This window comes from Oryctolagus cuniculus, chromosome 10, assembly GCF_051225735.1.
Source record: "Oryctolagus cuniculus isolate XC-2025 breed Fujian yellow rabbit chromosome 10, ASM5122573v1, whole genome shotgun sequence".
Classification (NCBI taxonomy): Eukaryota; Metazoa; Chordata; class Mammalia; order Lagomorpha; family Leporidae; genus Oryctolagus; species Oryctolagus cuniculus.
The window spans coordinates 6117779-6137284 of record NC_142876.1 but is presented as its reverse complement, the minus strand read 5'-3'; the positions used below and the strand labels follow the sequence as shown (position 1 = coordinate 6137284).

At 41.5% G+C, this 19506-nt stretch overlaps 1 long non-coding RNA gene across 1 annotated transcript in view; it reads left to right on the top strand.

Moving 5' to 3' along the window:
- Positions 1–18491, top strand: part of LOC149123676 (uncharacterized) — a 39357-nt gene extending 20866 nt beyond the window's left edge. The window contains exons 2-3 of the long non-coding RNA XR_016215103.1: positions 16404–16562; positions 17636–18491. This is a non-coding gene — a long non-coding RNA (uncharacterized LOC149123676). The remainder of the gene's footprint in view (positions 1–16403; positions 16563–17635) is intronic.
- The last annotated feature ends 1015 nt before the right edge of the window (positions 18492–19506 follow it).

Here is a 19506-nt window from a genome sequence, read left to right as displayed (position 1 = left end):
GTGTGGTAACTAATATACAGCATACAAAAATATAAGCCGAGTGAGAAAAGTTGACATTTTGAGATTTGATTATGGTTTACAGCTCTTGTCTATACTCTGAGAAACGGTGCTTTTTGTTGTTGTTGTTGTTGTTGAATTCCTGATTTAGTGGAGAGTTAAACTTCTGATTATAAAGTAAATTGAAAGTATATCATTGAGGCTGGCGCCGTGGCTCACTAGGCTAGTCCTCTACCTGAGGCGCCAGCACCTGGGTTCTAGTCCCAGTCGGGGCGCTGGTTCTGTCCCGGTTGCTCCTCTTCCAGTCCAGCTCTCTACTGTGGCCTGGGAAGGCAGTGGAGGATGGCCCAAGTGCTTGGGCCCTGCACCCTCATGGGAGACCAGTAGGAAGCACCTGTCTCCTGGCTTCGGATCGGCACTGTGCGCCAGCGGTAGCAGCCATTTGGGGGGTGAACCAACGGAAAGAAGACCTTTTTCTCTGTCCCTCTCTCTCACTGTCTAACTCTGCCTGTCCAAAAAAAAGTATATCATTGTTAAAAATTAAAGAAAAATAGAAAAGAAGGAGAAGGGAGTATGGGAGTGAGGGATGGAGGGAGTATAGCGTGGGAAGTATCATTATGTGCTTAAAACAGTCTATGTGAAATACACAAAATTTGTTCCCTTTTTATAAATAATAATAAATAAGAAAATCTCTAAATTGACCTGGGTGAAAATACACACTAAGAGACATTTCTTAGAAAAAAATAGAGCCCATTAAAGAAAAACAAACAACAGCAAATCCTGAGCTATAGAATTACATCTTCAGGTGAATAGTAATATTTAAGTCCCAACCTTCTTATTTCTAATAGCCTGAGCAGTTTCAAGACCAAGTCAGAGGAGCTTCAATAAAACAAATACAAAAACAAGCATGCAAACAACATTATAATAGATCACCATATGTGTCATATTCATCCTGCGTAATTCAAACCATTTCTCTGCAGATGCCACTTGAACATTCATTATTCTGTCCGTGTGGCATTGCTAAAGACAAAGAGTTGCTGCTCTGTTTCATAGCTCTTTGATATATTTGGTCAATTTTTCCCTGAAAGAATGCATTTGCTGAATCTAGTCATCAATATGCCAAGAGCTGGGGTGATAGGTGCTTGATCTTCCGCAAGTCTTTAGGAAAAGGGTTTCCCTGAAGGAAGAAAAACGCTTCTGTTTCTGGATAGCCGCTTCCGTCTGGTGCAATGCTCAGACCGCACTTCCTGACAGCCCACATTATGGACTTCAGCCTTGTATAGGCAGCCTCCTAATCCTGAGCCAGTCCCTTAGAAGACATCTCTCCTTCTCCTTGTCCCCTCTAGTCTCTTTTCTGTGATGGAATCTTAACTGATGAATCTTAACTGTTTTACATATCCCTTCTTGGGGCGGGAGAGCCAACTAGAACTCCATCATTTACTTATGCACAAACTAAGTGATTCCACCACCAATACTGGCATCATAAAGCTTGCCTTCAGGGACCCTGAGAGCACTCCGTGGGGTGCTGTGTAAATATTTCGTGCCACATAGAGAGATCTTGGTCAGGCCATTCCATTTCCTTACCTTACCCTATTTTCCCTTTTTTCATCTATGTTCTTCCTCTCCTGCTAGAATACTTTGCAACTGGCGTTTAGATTGCAGATAAAACTTTCTTATTAGAAGCTCCAATATTTGTCAATAATAAAGTATTATTTAATCAGAAATAAATCTTCTTTCAAAGACCCAGGACCATTAATATCAGTAATAACAGAGGTCATTAGAAGTTTTAACTGGACCTCTGAATTTTTCACGTTTTAGTTCAATAAGTGAAAAATAGGTTTTTTTCCTTAAAGAGGATCCAGTGTCCATAACTAAATAGGCAGAATATTGGAGATCAATACATGAACAGTAGCCCAGTATAGTCTTGAAACATTCAAAGCTTTCAAAGATATCCTTAAAATGCTAATCCACACATCCATATTTTATTATTCCCCAGCTCTTGCCTTGCTGAGAATAATGAGTTTTCCATAAGGAGAATCACAGTTTCTTTTATTGTCCTAGAGCCTGCCCATCCCTTCCTCAAGTTCACCTGTGACCTCCTCTCATTAGTCATCTGAGTTTTATTGCTAGAAGCCCTTTTTGACATGTTTCAGGAGCAAAAAATCTAACCAGAAATGTTCTCACCACTGTTTTATCAAAGAAAATAAACTCACAAAACCAAATCTCATAGTTTACCTATGGCTTTCAAGGGGAAACCAAAAACAGAAAAGTATGAATTACATATTGAAAATACCATAATATGAAGTAATCCCTGGGGAGAGAATGACCTCTGGAACTCAGGAGAAAGGTTGTGCCCTTAATGATAACAAAAGGCTAAGAAAATGTTCCTCTGGACCTCAGCCTGCCATGGAATACAGGAATTTGGCAGATCAGAGAAAATTTCTAGAAGAAATGTCACCTAGATTTGCAAATAATTAGATCCTTGTCATATCTTAATACTTGACACTACCCTTCACAATGAATTAACACCTTTTCCTTTTTCCTCCCTCAAAAGATGTTTCTCATTGCAATTAATTCACAGTCAAGTAAAATATCATTGTTTTACCCACTTGTTCACACTCACATCTTTTCTTGGGCTGCAAAGTGGCGTTTGAACATAGTGTGGAAACACAGGTATTCTTGTGTATAATTTATGAATCTACACACTCATCACTTTCTTCCCCTCTTGGTAGATTCTTAAAGATTTTCTTTTACAGCAAAACGCAGAAGTTATCGACTTTCTGCTTTTACAAATTCCAACAAGTTTAGAAAATGACTCCAACTGGCTTTTACTAAATTTTTCCCACTTCTTATAATAAGTGCATGGAAACAACATCATAAATAATTTTAACTATAAAACAACAAATTTTAATATGCTTTCTAACTTTAGTGGAAGGTATTTTTTTAAAAGATTTTTATTTGTTTATTTGACAGGTAGAGTTACAGATTGAGAGAGGGAGAGAGAGAAAGGTCTTCCTTCCGTTGGTTCACTCCCCAAATGCCCGCCAGGGCCGGAGCTACGCTAATCTGAATCCAGGAGCCAGGAGTCAGGAGCCAGGAGCTAATAGCTTCTTTCCTGGTCTTTCATGTGGGTGCAGGGGCCCAAGCACCTGGGCCATTCTCCACTGCCCTCCCAGGCCACAACAGAGAGCTGGACTGGAAGAGGAGCAGCCGGGACTAGAACCCGGCACCCATATGGGATGCCAGTGCTACAGGCGGAGGATTAACCTAGTGTGCCACCATGCCGGCCCCGGTAATTTTTACTTTATGAAAACTTTAAAGAAGCATCATATATTATAGGATTTACAGAATATTTTTCTAAGAATGCCTTAAAAATGTTGGTGATACTATATAACTGGTGCTACCTTAAGTTAATGTTGTGTATGGATAAAACAGGAACTCTGATGCACTAGTTAAGGTTGCCTATCTTATAAGTTTTCCCTTTTATTGGAGTCATTGCCAAGATATCCAAAAAGGAAAGTTCACTTAGAGATAGCCTGTGGTCACAGACTTCCTTCTCACCCTGACTTTAGGTGTTACTATTATCTCCATGTTGTCCACACAGCAGTACACACACAACCGAGCACTACAGTGACACACAGCATGTGTGCCTATAGGCTAAATATATTTTACAATACCAGGGCCTCGCTCTCTTCAGATCAAGTTTTCAAGCATTCCATCACTTTAGCTCCGATGCAGCTGACTGCATGGACCTAACCAACCAGTCCCTGCCAAAGTGAGGCTGCCTGTCACTTTCTGTCACTATGTCCTTGAGAACTTTCCCAGAGGAGAAAGCTTTTTATATTCTTTAGGTTACCTGAAGACAGAATAAGTATTTTTCCTACCTTTATCTCTTGCATTTTTAGGCTCCAATCCAGTACAATCATAAGCTACTAATTATTTTAATAATTATTGTAGCATTTAAGTATAATAGCTCCCCAAAATAATTGCTATGAATTCAAAGTATGTTTTATCCAGGAATATAGAACAGGTCCCTTTGAGATTGACATGCCATTAACTAATAAGATAATTTTCTTATATATTAATCTGTATGATTTTCCTTAGGGGGATGTGGAAGTTATCTGCTCACTCAACTCTGTGCATGCCCAAGATACAGGCATATCTGGGCATGCCTGGGTATCCATGCAATGTTTGGGAAGTGATCATTCTGAACACAGTGAGATGTGCCCTTAGCTTAGGTCGTTTGGTCTCACAGCTGAGTCCAAAATCTAAGATCTCTCAGAGGTATTGGGATCAGAAGGCAGCATTGTCTTTGTTCTGTTTCATGGCAGGCACAAGTAACTGATTATTTGAGCATTGATGAGATTTGGTTGAGAACAGGTCACAGCCGAATCCATCTGGACTGCAGGAGACATCGATCAGCTCAGGTAGTTGTGCAGGGAACTTGACCCAACCGTCAGCAAAGGGGAACAGAGAGCTGCAGCCGCCCAGGGCCTGGCTGGGAGGGAATTTTACAAAAGCCATTTCACAGAGAGTCCAGTGGTAAAGAAGAAGCTGGCAGACCACAAAGATAAGGAAGTGGAGTACATTCTTGAATGCACACATGATGGCTCCCTCAGGGAGTTGAACTGAATCCCTTCTAATTCACATGATGAAGTCCCGATTCCCAGGACATCAGAATATGGCCTCAATTGTAAGAAAGTCTCTACTGAGGTATTCAGTTAATACGAGGTCATTAGGGTGGGCCCTAATTCAATATATCTGATGTCCTTAATAAAAGGGGACATTTCCACACAGGCATGCACGCCGTGAGATGCCACCTGCAAGCCGAGGAGTGAGACCTGGGAGAGATCCTTTCTCACAGCCTTCCAGAGAGCCCACTCCTGCTAACTTCTTGGTTTCACACCTCTGACTTCCAGAACCACAAGAAGATCATGTTCTTTGCTTATAGCGGCAAGGCTGTGGCACTCAACAAACTCACAAACCCATGGGGGATTGCCTGGATCAGCAGCTGTGAAGTTACATGTCCCTCAGTTGGTAATGTCCATGTTTTTATTTCTCACTCAGTAGATCATAAGCATCTTTTCCAAGGCCGTAGGAGAGCTACTGGTTGCTGTCTTCTCCAGTAGCAGGTGTGGCTGCATCCTTTTCATGTAAGCTGCTACAAAACTAGAAGAATTTCAAAGCTCTTTTCCTCATTGCTTGTAGATCACCCAACCAAACCAAGATTCCATAGCTTCCTTTCCAACATGTCATGCTAATTACCCTTCATTCTATAACAACTCACCAAAATGTGCCACTGAAATGAGGTGTTGGCCAAAACAGCATTTATAGGAGCTTTGTATATCTCTTTTATTTTATTTTAAATTTAAAAGTCCGAGTAGGGGATTGAGTCCTTTCTCTCCCTTTTAATTCAGTTTTTGAGTTGCTGCTTTTTAGTCTACTCCCCTAATCAGCCTTCCATTCCCCTAATCATGCTGTCATTTTTATTGGGAGCATTAAACATATTACAAGCTTTTGTTCTAACCACATCTAGCAGGAGTCTAATCAATACTTCTCTGGCAGCTGTTTTATTTCCAAAGAGAATCGCATTTAGTACAGGCATCTTTGAAAGCATATTCTCTGAACTCTTTCAACAGTCCTGCAGCTTCTGTTCTGACTGCTTCACCAGAATGAGCCATCCATGTATCTGTAATTTTTCTTCTCTCTGAGGCTTATGAAACTCCGGAAAGATCTTGGAATTATTCTTGGTGAATTTCTAATAACTGTTCCCACAGTACTTCTCATCTGACAACTACTTTATTCCTTGTAAACAAATCCTGGAAAGATTTCTTTTACTTCACAGCTTTTGAAACACAGTGTAAATCTCTATTTTAACCTCTGACTTCTTTCCTCCTTGGGAGTTGAATGCAGAGAGAATAAAGAACCAGCGGCTCCAGACCTTTTCCATTTTTCTTCTCTCTTCCTGTCTTCCTTGGGGCACCCATGACCTGCTGTCTCAGGTCTTCAGCTTGCTACTGATGCCTTTGCCTGCTAGACACTCACCAAGCACCTGACTACCATTAAACACACAAATCCACTAATAAATGCCCAAACTTAGTGGATGGCTGTCAGAGTTCTCCGAATTCTGACTTTATTCGCTATTAGCAAGCAGCCAGTTGAGAGTGAACGTGAGTCAGACAAGTCGGCATATCTCAGCTGAGATGGCACGATCCTCATCTCTCTATGTCCCTGTGGGAGGGACCATGGCACAAGAGAAGGTGGTTGTGAGAGGGTTTGTTTGTTTTTTGTTGTTGTTGTTGTGCTCAGGGTTGAGGGAGACAACAGCAAGGATGGAGAGTAGTCTGTGCAGGGACAAGTCTGACTGGTGCTCCTCTCACTGGGAGAAGTTAGTATCGCCTCTCCATAACCAGGACAAGCTACCAGCTGAGTTCCAGCACCGCCTTCAAATTCAGGCGTTGAAGCCCTAAACCCCCAGAATTACAAAGCGTGACCACTTCTGTGGAAAGGGTCTTTAAAGAGGTGATGGCAGTAGGCGGGACCACATGGATGGCACATGATCCAATATGACTGGCGACTTTCAAAGATGAGGCGACAGGACACACAGGCGCGTGCCGGGGAAAGACCACGTGTGTGCTGTGCACACCGCCCCTAAAACTGAGTAGGGACTGAACAGCCTTCACAGACTATCCCCAGCTTTTCCTTGGTGCCCCACTTCACCCTGTCGAGAGGAACATTTCTATGTATCTCTGTACTCATTGTCTTCCGGTAATCATAAACCTCCTCTCCACAACTCATGCATTGTTATCTCACTGCCCCAATTCTGTCAATCGCTTTAAGGTTTCGCTTCATTGTCACCCTTCTCTGTGGAGATTTCCCTGATCTGCAGCACTCACCCACCCCCCAGCCAGAACTTTTGTTTAAAAATTTAAAATTTTGTTTGTTCTTCCTGGCAACTTTTATTCTTGTTTTGTATTCCAGGGATGTAGGTTTGTATTTTATTCCTCCCAGAACAAATGTCAAACTGAATGAGTTTATTAGGGCTCAATAAGCCAAGTGGCTTAACCAGCATTTTACCGCCTCACGGTTCTAGAAGCCGCAACCCTGAGGTCCAGTGTTGCTGGGCAGGCTCCTGCGGCCGGCTTTGAGGATGGATCTGCTCCCTGGGACGCTGGCTGTGGGGGGTGCTCCCAGCACCGCCCCAGCCTCTGATTTCATCTTCTCATGGTTCTGTCTGCATGTGCATCTGTATCCAAATTTCCCCTGCTTTTAAGGCTACTGGTCACCCAGAATGAGGGTCAGCCTATAGCCATGCTCCAATCTTAACTGATTCTGCGTGCACAGACCCTGTTTCCAAAAGCTGCCATTTCAAATAATACGGACTAGGCTCTAACATATTAATTGAAGTCCGTACAATTCACCCCACAACAAGAGCCTGGAAAAGCTTCTTTCCTTTTCCTCTTTGTAGGTCTACAGCACCTAGCCCAGTGGTTTTGGCGTTTTAGTGAGTTAATGAATATTGTTGAATTGAAGTATGCCATTGAATCTGTACTGCACTTGCCTTTCCCAGTATCTTGCACTTGCTGGGTTCTGCAGTCAATCTGAGGGTTGTTAATGGAAAGATTATCCAGAGGTCCCACTTTCTCCTTTATTTAGCGTGTCTTGGTGATGTGACCTTTTGAATGGTCTATGATTATTCACAATAAGCTAATGATAAGCAATGCTGGGGTCAGGAATGGCTGCTGTGAGCGGGAGAGTACAAAAAGACATGAAGAGACACCAGGGAGAAATAGAACTCCACGGGCCTTGGCTTGTGCAGACCGCAGAAAATCACCTATTTGAATAGTTGCCGTGCAGAGGCCTTGGGGACACATTTATTTACATGTTTTCCTCGAGCTCATCCATTTCTTTGAAAGCCTCATGGATTCCAAGCTTGTTGACTCTGAAAGTGAAGCGTCAGATTTATTTTTATACACTGTTGCCCTTCAGATTCATATTATTAGCTTCTTTTCGGTATTTGTGCTATATGCAATTTGCATTCAAAATGTCTTCTAAGACAATCTATCCCTCTAGAATAGTGATGTGTTGATGTGTTTTGAAATCCCTTTGAGATAGTATTTCTTGTGTTACTCACTGTCAAAGAGATTTCCTAATGGCCTCCAGGAACTTGTTTTCCCAGTTACATAATTTTTTATACTCCTGGTTACATCTCTCAGTTTGGTGTGTAACTGACAGCCACTATGGACATCTGCCTAGTCAACCATGGACATGTTGTCACAAACCAAGCACCACCTACAAAGAAATCAGAAGTTGCATTAAGCTTAAGAGCCATTTATATATTTTGACTTACAAATTTGCTTATATAAATTGCAGTGAAAACAACTAACACATTTAAAGCATGTGTACAGTCTTAATTCATATAAGGAGCTTTAAAAAGTTCATGGAAGATATGTATTGTGAAAGAACACAATGTATAGGATTTCAAAATAATTTTGCACCAAACTTACCTTTTAATTTAATTTTACATAGATTTTTCAGTATTCTCATATAATGTTTAATAATTGCTTTAATATAAGAATCAAAGTATGAAGATAGATTATTAATAGTTCCCCAGGTGATACTATTATTAATTCTGAGGGATGTTTTATTTTTGCATTTAATGCACTGGGGGTGCAAAATAATCTGGTTTTTTTTTCTTTTTATGATCATTAGAACTTCATTACTGAACAAATCACATGGAATGTGGAAAATGTATTCCTCTGGGCTTAGTGGTGTGTGAATTGCCTGTCTGATTTGACAGAGCCCAAGATTTATGGATCAAAACGCAATATTCAAATACCACATCCACATTAGTCTAACTATTGGCATTTCAATATAGGTTGTGCAAAATTCTAGGCTGTCAACTGAGAAAACAAATCCCTGATTTACATGAAATTAAATGTAAAGTGATTTGGGATTTTGATAAATCACTGCGTGTTAAATGTATGTTATTAAATCCATTCCTTTCTGTAGAGTTGGATAATTTTTCTTGCTGGTTAAAATATACTTTCACCAAGCTAATGTAAGTTGTTTTGGGAAAATATATACACTCTGGGTTTTAAAGAACTTTTTATTAACAGTGATTTTTTTCAAATTAGCATAGCTCTGCACTGCAAGAATGTTTCTGCTGCCCTATTTGTCCCCTCTGTTTTGACCATATCTGTAAAATAGTGCTTGTTCATTAACAGCTCAAAAAGATCTAGCAAACTATTTCACACTTGATCTTAGCCAATGGCTGAGAAGAGATAGCAAACTATTTTAAAACTGGATTTGAAGATACAGAATGACTTCTTATTGATATTTGTTTTCTACAAACTATTGAAATATAAGTTTCTATTACTAATGCTTGTATCATGATAAGTAAATTTCTATAATATAACAAATGATACAAACTAACTGATAATTATCAAAAGAAATTAGGGGACTTACCCTCACTCTCAGGGGCTGAGAATTCTGTGATTTTTCATCCAAAAGTCTAGCGTTCTAACTCTATTTTTAAATATTCTCAGAGTAAGTCTGGCCATGTTTCTGACTCTCTTCCTCCTTTACTCATGACCTATTTTCAATCCTGAAAACTTGTGGTGACTTAACAATGGCACCCTTCCAGAATTCTTCTAGTTTAAAGCAAATTAAATCTGTAGTTTCTTCTGTTCCTAACACTGTTCTGAATAATGTTGAACTTTGCCTGGATCTTGTGTCCCTGGGAAACTTCAGGGTGAGACATCTCCCTCTCCACTGATTTTCTGAGACTCTTGGAGGTGGCCAGGAGTGAAAGACAGCCCTGCACGGGGGCATGGAGATCAGACTGCTCAGTACTTCCTCAACAAATACTGGTTTACAAAACTCCATGTCCTCTTCCTCCTCTTCGAGATGTTATTCATGAATACGTTTCTGTTAGCGCGGCCAGAACACAATCATGTCCTTAAATACTGATGCCTGTTTTCCCTCACAGCCTTGGTGCCAAGGCTTGGGCCTCATTTCTCAGACCCCACTTCTTCCCACTGAGCCATGAGGCTGTGGTCCCCATGTACCCGGTCCCCACTGGTACCTGGGGTTCCCATGGTGGGCCTAACTTTTTATTCTGTGCCTTGGTCTCATGGAAAGGACATGATTTTGATTCTTTGGTGATTTTACTTGATGACAGAGGCTGAGTCCCTTGGTCTTTCAAGACTGACCATCTGTCCATCTCTGTAAGTGACCTGGTGGCTTACACAGATCTTCTCTCTATGGAGTAAAAGCCGGCTGTTGACCTTGTTTGTTAGCCTTTTATGTTTGTCTGTTTTGAGATCAAATCAATTAAGTATTCATACCTACTGGGAAGAGGAAGACTTTGGTTTTAAATAGGTTGTGTGATTCTGTTCTTGGGCTTCACCCATGGTGGATACCTGGGAATGGGAGCTGGAGCTGTCTCTAGGTCTGCATTTGTGTATTCGTACTCCTAGAATTCAGAAGGGCCTTTTCCTCTCATGCTGTGTATGTGGTATTGTCCTAAGTAACATTACCAAATCAGACTATGCAACCTCTTCACAGACCTGTATTGGGATTGGCGTAAAGATAATATTGTATTTCTAAATGTCCATAAATTTACATATCACCAACATACTTTTGAAAAAGTATTCATAAAGCCAGCGCCGCGGCTCACTAGGCTAATCCTCTGCCTAGCGGCGCCGGCACACTGGGTTCTAGTCCCGGTCGGGGCGCCGGATTCTGTCCCGGTTGCCCCTCTTCCAGGCCAGCTCTCTGCTGTGGCCCGGGAGTGCAGTGGAGGATGGCCCAAGTGCTTGGGCCCTGCATCCCATGGGAGACCAGGAGAAGTACCTGGCTCCTGCCATCGGATCAGCGCGGTGCGCCGGCTGTAACGCACCGGCCGCGGCAGCCATTGGAGGGTGAACCAACGGCAAAAGGAAGACCTTTCTCTCTGTCTCTCTCTCACTGTCCACTCTGCCTGTCAAAAAAAAAAAAAGTATTCATAAGCAAACTCATGCTTCTTAGGATTTCAATTTCACCTAATTTAAGCAAATCTTTGGCAACAGAGACTAAACACTGTTGGTTTAGTCAATATAGCTATGTGTTCTCTGGACTATTAATTTTAAGCTTGCGTCCATTGTTAATCTACTAGACTAGGGTCCTCCTAAGTTAAATGTGTGCTAATTGAATGAATTAGCATTACTTCTAAATAGTTGAGATTATGAAAAATGTAACTTTATGTGCAACATTAAAATAAAATAAGATCATTATTCTGACTAACTTTATTTCAACAATAATTATGTTTTGTAGTATGTTGGCTTAAAGATAGTTTTCAACATCTTCAGGTAACATAAAGCTTTGGGATGATACTATATTGAGTTAATTGGTGCGTATTTATTAGGACACTAGACCACTATAAGAAAGATAAAATATTAAAATCCTAATCCATTAAGCATAATTTTAAGACTACAGACATCTTGCCTCTCAGAGTTTACATGTCACAGAGAGGCCACATTTACATGCATCCGTTCATGAGTGTCAGTTTTGCTGCTGTGAGATGTTGTGCTATCAGGAATGCTTTGCAATATGTGCCTGTAAGTTCTGTCCTGCCCTGAAGTGCTTTTGTGTGTGCAACAGGTGGTTCACAGTTATGCACCTCCCCGTTTTCTCTGTGAAGTGCAAGTTGCTGTAGCTGAAGCTTACAATCAGTGTATGCGAATGAGCCTCTGTTAAGAGCACTAGTGTCAGAGAAGTACTGTGTTGTATCAAGATACAGATGAGTTTTTGTGCTAAGGTAAAATAGTTATTACAGAATAAGAAAAAGGAATAAGTAGGACAAAGCATGAGTGCCTGTGGTTGTAGAAGGTTGCCAGGAAGGACTTCTAGCTATCATGATAAAATCTGGCCAAGATTGGATGGATTTATTTATAAGATGTTCCAGAAGGGTTTGAATATCAGATATCATCCTTATGTAAAACTAGAAACTGGATTTCTCTCTGTCTTAATGAAATTTCTTCATATTATTGTTTTGTTAATAGAAGTCTGTAAAAGTTTATTTTCATCTTCCGTGCAATTTTCCTGAAGAGTAAGATTCTATGTCCTACCCAACTACCTTTTATGGTTGATAGCAACTGCCATTGCCCTTGACTTAGGAAAACAGTGGTTTCCTGTTAAGGAGACAGCAAAGGCTCTTTACAATCTTACTTTTAAAATATTATGTGGTCACTTTGGTTAGATAGGAAGACAATTGTTGTTTCTTAGTAACAGGTGATCATTTCTTTTTTAAAAAGAGTTATTTATTTATTTAAAAGCAAAGAGAGGGAGAGAGATCTTCTATCTACTGGTTCACTCCCCCAAATGGCCACAAAGACTGTAGCTGAGCCAGACTGGAGCCAGGAGCCAGGAGCTCCTTCCAGGTCTCGCACATAGGCGCCAGGTCCCAAGGACTTGAGCCAGCGCTTTCCCAGGCACATAAAGGGGACTGAATTGGAAGTGGAACAGCCCAGCTCGCCCCATATGATCATTTCTTATTCAAGTGTTCAAATCTCCTGACAACTTTTGATAATTTACCTTCCCCAAATTGAATTCTTTTTATTTTTTCAGTAAAACTCTGTGAGATTTTTCAGGTGGTCCTTGGGAAAGGATAAAATAAATTTGGTCCTTCATGGTAAAAAAAGAAAGCACTAGAAATAAATGTATTTGATATTTTGTCAAATACTGGGAAGTACTTATTAGTACTTACTAGTACTTATACCTGGGAAATAAAATTAGAGAAGATACTTAACATTTCCTAGGAAAGATTAGCATGGGTAAAAATTACTTTATATAATCTCAGAAATTGTAAGCTACATTGGAATTAGTTAGAGATTTGCCAGTGCCCTCATTGTCTAAAACTGGCTTCTATTTGTCAGAGGTCAAGTGCAGCTTTTCCTGGATGAGACAGCAGAATCATAATGTTGGTCAGGATATCAGCGTTTCATTTCATTTGAAAGGGAGAGAGACAGAGAGAGAACTGTCAGCTGCTATTTAATAGCCCTAATGCCAGGCTGAGACAGGCTGAAGCCTAGAGTTGGGAATTCGATCCAGGGTCTCCCGCACGAGTGGTAGGGACCTGACTAGTTGACCTATCACTGCTGCTTCCCAAGATCTACATTTACAGGAAGCTGGCATAGGGAACTGGAACTGGAGAGCAAACACACTCCAGTGTGGGGCACAGGTATCTTCACAGTGTCTTGAGGGTTCACCTGTAGTTATTTTTGGAAATTGGAAGCAATTTTCACTGATGTGTGAAATTTTATGAATAATGGATTTAGGACCTACTATAGACCTATATAATCCTTTTTTTAAAAAGATGTATTTATTTATTTATTTGAAAGTCAGAGTGATGCAGAGAGAGAAGGAGAGGCAGAGAGAGAGAGAGGTCTTCCATCTACTGGTTTACCTCCCAATTGGTTTTAATGGCTGGAGCTGCACCAATCCAAAGCCAGGATCCAGGAGCTTCTTCCGGGTCTCTCACACTGATGCTGGGTCCCAAGAACTTGAGCCATCTTCTACTGCTTTATCAGGCCATAGCAGAAAGTTGGATCTGAAGTGGAGCAGCCGGGACTCAAACCAGCACCCATATGAGATGCTGGTACTGTAGGCAGCGGCTTTACCTACTACGCCACAGCGCGAGCCCCTACATGATCCTTTGAATTAGTTTTTTCCTATTTTAACTATAATTTTGGAATATATATGTTATATTCTATGGCTTGTTGTTATATCTGAAGTTTTTCTGTATGGAGATGTTATCCCTTTTTATTAATTAAGTATAGTTTCCTGTATTTTTGGAAAACAGAGTTAATTATGTTTACAAATATTTTATCTAAAATCTTTTTGGATTGATTCTATAGCCTTCTGTTCCAAGTCACAAGAAAAATCAAATTCCCTTTGCTTATTGAATTGTTTTTGTAATAAAATCTTGACAGTCTTGTGTTTTTGAAAACTATCAGTAAGAAATTAGGCACAGTCCTTTCACCTCTTTGGTCATATGCAGGCAGAGTTTGTTTTGCTCTGAGGCATCTCTGAAAGCCTCGTAGTCAGCTTCAGACTGAATGCCTCATTTCCAGCATAGGGCCTGTCTCAGACATGGGAGAGCAGTCACTGCGTCACCCACACTGGGCCCAGGTTCTCATGGCATCATTTAAGCAACTCAGAGCCCTTACCAGTGGGATGCATCAGGATTCCCAAAATAGTAGGTGAGAAGCAGATGGATTCAGGAAACTGTTAACCCAAGTTCAAGTGCATAAGCTTGAATTGCATGGAACTGAAGAAACTGAGAAGGACTGGCAGTAGATTTTGCTGGTAGTATTATTGGTGTTTTTATGGGTGAGTGAGAAGTCCCTTTCCCCTTAAGTTGTCTTTAAGTTGAAAAAATTGCTTAGAATTTTATTTAAGGTATACATGTATTTCGTATATACAGATTTAGGAGCATAGTAATGCTTCCCATCCTACTCTCTCTCCTACCCATGCTCCAACCCTTCTTCCTCCTCCCTCTCCTATTCCCACTCTTAATTCTTACAAAGATCTATTTTCAGTTTATTTTCATAAGGTTAACCCTACACTAAGTAAAGAATTTTGCAAGCTCTACTTTTGTAAATTGAGATGAAACATTTTCAAATGAAATATTTTTTCTCCATGCTGACTCTCAAAAATCTGAAACTCATGAATGTTCTTATTTTCACAGCAGTGTAGTTCTATGCATACATTCTCTTTACGTAATGTGGTTATTTGCATGTCCTTGTTAAAAGAACATAATTAGAAGCATTGGTTATGCAACTAGGGTCTTGCCTGGAATGTCATACTTGAGAATGATGCTTATTTATTCTGATGTAACCAGACACTTTCAAGGAACTGGACACTACTATCCCCAAACTTACAAAGCCTTTTTAGAGGGGCTGCCTTGGCACAACAGGTTGAGTTACTGCTTGTGACTCTGGCATCCCATGTAAGAGTGCTGCCTCCAGGGCTGGCTACTCCACTTTTGATTCATTTTCCTGCTAACGCTCATGGGGAGACAATAGAAGATCTGGAAGAAGGTCCAAGCTCTTGGGCCCCTACCAGCCACTTGAGAGACCCAGGTGGAGTTCTTGGCTCTTGGCTTCAACGTGGCTCAAACCTGGCAGCTGTGGCCCCTTGGGGAATGAACAAGTGAATGGATGGAAGGACTTTCTTGGTGTCTTACTCTCTCACTGATGTCCTGCCTTTCAAATAAACAAATCAGTAACTTAAAAAAAAAAAAAAGCACACAAAGTCTTGTTAGAACACTGGCCTGGAACCTGGTTCACAAGTTTCCCTGCATAAGAGTTGAGCAAGGAGAAGGACAGGCTCAGGAATTGTAGCATTTAGAGGAACTCAAGAAAAGAATAATTTGTTCCAGTTTCTGGTGCTGAATTCCTGCCTTGGAACCTTAAACTTCCGAAGGCAGTTTTAAAAGTCCAACCTGAGATCCCTCAAAAAAAACTTCCAGCAATGCTGACATAAGGAGTCCTACTTAGTACAGGCCCATTTCTGTAGCACGTTGGATATCATCTGTCCAAGGCTGATGAAACCAGCCTTATTTTGTAATTAAGAACAATCTTTCTTTGAGACATTTGATCAAAAACTGTAGAGAGAAATTATGTGTTTCAATAGAAAAATGTTATTTGTAGTCATCTCTCTTGGGTTATCAGATTCTCACCTTACAGTCTTCAAGCTAATTTGTAGTTCTTTGAAAATTATAGTTAATTTATGGGTATGTGAACTTTGTCTTGTCTGGTAAGCACTTAATGAAATTACAAAAAAACTCTCAGATACTTAACTGAAAAGTAGGATAGATTCTGCTACTTTGTCCAAATTGACAATTTTTACAGAATTTTTCACTTTTCCCATTTCTTCAATATCTAGCTATAATCATTCAAACTACCTTTTCCATTTCTTTCTGATTTTCACCTGACTCAATGTCTCTGATAAATAAATCCTGACTGTTCAGATACCTGCTGGGTCTCTTGGTTGCCTGGGAGTTGGCCTGTGTTCCCAGAATCTGGAGAAGCCCAGGGAGCTGAGACCTGATGACGTATGTAAACGGGAGGCATCATTGCAGCTGCAAGCCTGAGCTGACTGGTCACAGGCTGTTGGCTGGCTCTCTGCAACAGTCCGGTACAATGCTGAGGTCATGCACACCATCAGCCAGCAGGAGACTGGTGCTGAGGACAACATCACGTGAACTCAGGTGAACAGTGACGTCCCCGTTGACATCACCAAGGATTTTCCTGCACTACTGGAACCCTGGCATCCACTGGACTGATTACTCTCACAGTCCTACTCCTGGACACTCACTTGGATGCAAGCCTTTTACCAACATTTCTGTTTTTCCTTTTCAGAATTCTGCCATTTTGTAACACCTTAATTTCTGGGATCCTAAAGCACCTGAATCATTACCATCACTTGCTAAATGGCTCAACTGGTTTTGCAATACCCCCAACAAGAGCCTTGAGACAAGATCTTCAACTTCCCTTCCTCATCCATGGAGTCTATCACAGGTTTGTCACCCAGTGACTCATCTTGAGTGAAGAGGAGGATTGAAGATGTTAAACTTTATCTGAGCTCTGTGCTCCCAGGAAACAGCAATGGTTAAGAAATCTAATTCTGTTCAGGAAAAAGCCACCCACAGGCAGTCCTTGCACTTGCAAGATGTTGCAATAACCCATCCTCCTTCATAACTATCTTGCTTGGTAAAACCCCAAATTTTCTCCCTCTTCCTTTAGATGCTCCTTTCCCTGTTGCAATACTCCAATTGAAATTCTCTGTTTGTGGGGCCGGCGCTGAAGCGTAGCTGGTAAATCCACCGCCTACAGTGCTGCCATCCCATATGGGCACCAGTTCTATTCCCAGCTGCTCCACTTTTGATCCAGCTCTCTGCTGTGCCCGGGAAGACCTTGGGCCCCTGCACCCACGTGGGAGACCCAGAAGAAGCTTTTGGGTTTAGATAGACTTTCTGGAGTAGCCGTGTCCCATGTATGCTGTCTGTCCCTGCTGTCGGCTGAGCACGCAGCAACGCAGCCGCCCGATCTGCAGAAGGGTCCTTCCCCCTGTGCTCTGCGCATCGCCACTGACCCTATCTGGGGAACTGGAGCTGGCGGAGCCCCCGGAACCAAGCCCTGCCCACCGGGGAGCTCCCGGCCGCCCCTGCCGCCCCCTGCCCTCTGCCCTCTGCCCTCTCTCCCCGCACCGTGCTTTGACTGAATCATCGCTAGGTATGACTCCGAGAGGCCTCTCTCTCTTCTGGTGCCAAAAGTTCCCTTGCAGCTTTTCCAGCCATTCCATGGGGTTCCCGGGACTGACGCTTCCCCAGCAGAAAGGCCCCCATTCTGGTGTTCACCCACTGTGAGGAGTGTGCTAGTTTTTAATCCACACTGATTCCTGTGAGCATTTGACTCTCCCCATCAGGTACAACCCACAGAACCTTCTAGAAAAAGGAGGTCGATGACTGATGCTCGCTTAGTGAGTCCAGGCCGCGTATCGGACAGCGGTGGTCGTTTAAAGACAAAGTGATTATGCGGGGGAGATTTCTAAAGCTAAATGTTATATATTTTATTTTTCATACATGTTTCAGGTGCGAATCTGTGGGAATTCCATTTGCAGGATCAAAGCGACATGTCCATCTTGACATTGTGATCGGCGCAAACTCTTCTGACGGTGGAGTTTTGATTAAAGTGCACTGGAAGGCTGTTTCCTGTTGTTTTTTTTTTTTTCAAAGAAAAAAAATCTTTTAATAAAAATTACTCATAAAAAGGCTAACAAATTTCAAAGAGCAAGAAATTCTGTAATACATTTATAAAAGAACATTTGGTCCTTTTACAAAAAGCTCCCTTTTAATTTAAATACATTCCTTATTTACAGAATAAACATCAAGTTTCAGCTATATTTGCAAAGCATATTGCACATTACGGAGAGAAGCCGTTAGTATTTCAGCGAGTTCTCCCAGAGTTCCCGGCTCGCTACTGTTTCTGCGGAAAGATTCGCCTTTCTTGTGCACAATAAATAACAATGCAGCTTGTGTTTGTTAATTAAAACTAAAACTAAATACCTCTGGAAGTATCATTCTCCTGCCTCGGAGAGAGAGGAAGAGCACAGGGCGCTGGGGACAGGCCGGGTTCCAGCCAGAGCCCAGCGAGAGCAGGACCCCAGCCAGGGACACCCGCGACACCCAGGACCCTCCCACAAGCAAACTCCCTGCCCTGCAGTAGAGGCACTGCGACAAGACCTCCAGAAAGAGAGGTCGTCTATCCCTGCCTCTGCCTCTCTGTAACTCTGCCTTTCAAATAAATAAATGTATCTTAAAAGATAAAAAAGAAACTCTCTGTTTAAGGTCTCATTCATTAATATATCTGACATGACACAGTAGCATTACGAATGTTCAAATTCTGGGAGATGGCTTATGGTTTCCGGACACAGTTTTATGGTTATCTGTATTAACAAATTGGTCTGACAATTAATGCTTAGTACATGTTGCAACATTATGCTTTTATTTACATGACACACTACTTCAACGTGGGGTGGGGGAGGAGGAATTAAAATTGTAATAAAAAAATTCTAACTACTCAAAGAAGGCTGGTATTGAATCCTGTTATCCTTGTATACAGGGAAATGGTTATTGGAACTAACTTCAGGAAAATAAAAGTTTTAGGAAATATAAAGAAAAGAAAAAATGTCTTTTCCAGCTGAAAAATAATCAAAAGAAAGGGACGGTGTTTTGGTGAGCCTCTCTCTCCATGAAGTCGTATTGATTACCAGGCAAGTTTTTCACCTTTGTTAAGGATATGGTGATGTATTTCAAGGTCTATTTCCTGACTCATCTAAAGAGATTACTTCAAAATCTGCTGGAAAAATAGCAGCCAGGAGTCTGAATGTCAGAGGGGTGATGGGCAGGTGTAGCGTCGGAGAGAGCATCTGCTGCGCCGTGCTCACTTTGTGTGGTTCACACTTAGCCACTTTCCTGCCAATTAACTCTGAGAGCAGCTGGAGTGGGAGAGGGGCTCCTTGGGGGTCAGGAGTCCAGTCTCTCTCCCTGTCCAAATTGGGGCCCTCCTTGTTCCCCAAGGACAAGGCTCCTTTGCAGCTACCCCAGAGAAGCACCAATGTCTCTAGCACACGACCCCGGGATTACAACACATACCCAGTTTGCCTCTTTGCATGCATACAAAACAGAACCACTAGACCATTACTCCAAAACACCTACTGCTTTGTGTTGCTTTCCACTGGGCTTTGGAGAACTATTACATTTTTCAAATTAATTCATTATTCTAGTTTTATATTATATATATAGTAAATTCACAATCTTCATACAATTTCACTTTGTATATTTAACTTTTATAATATCACAACCCATCCATTTGTAACCTCTCAGCAGTCTGCTTTATTCATAGAGCTTAATCCAGACCTAACCTATGATTCGAAACAGGCTCAGGCTGCTTATAAGGTGAC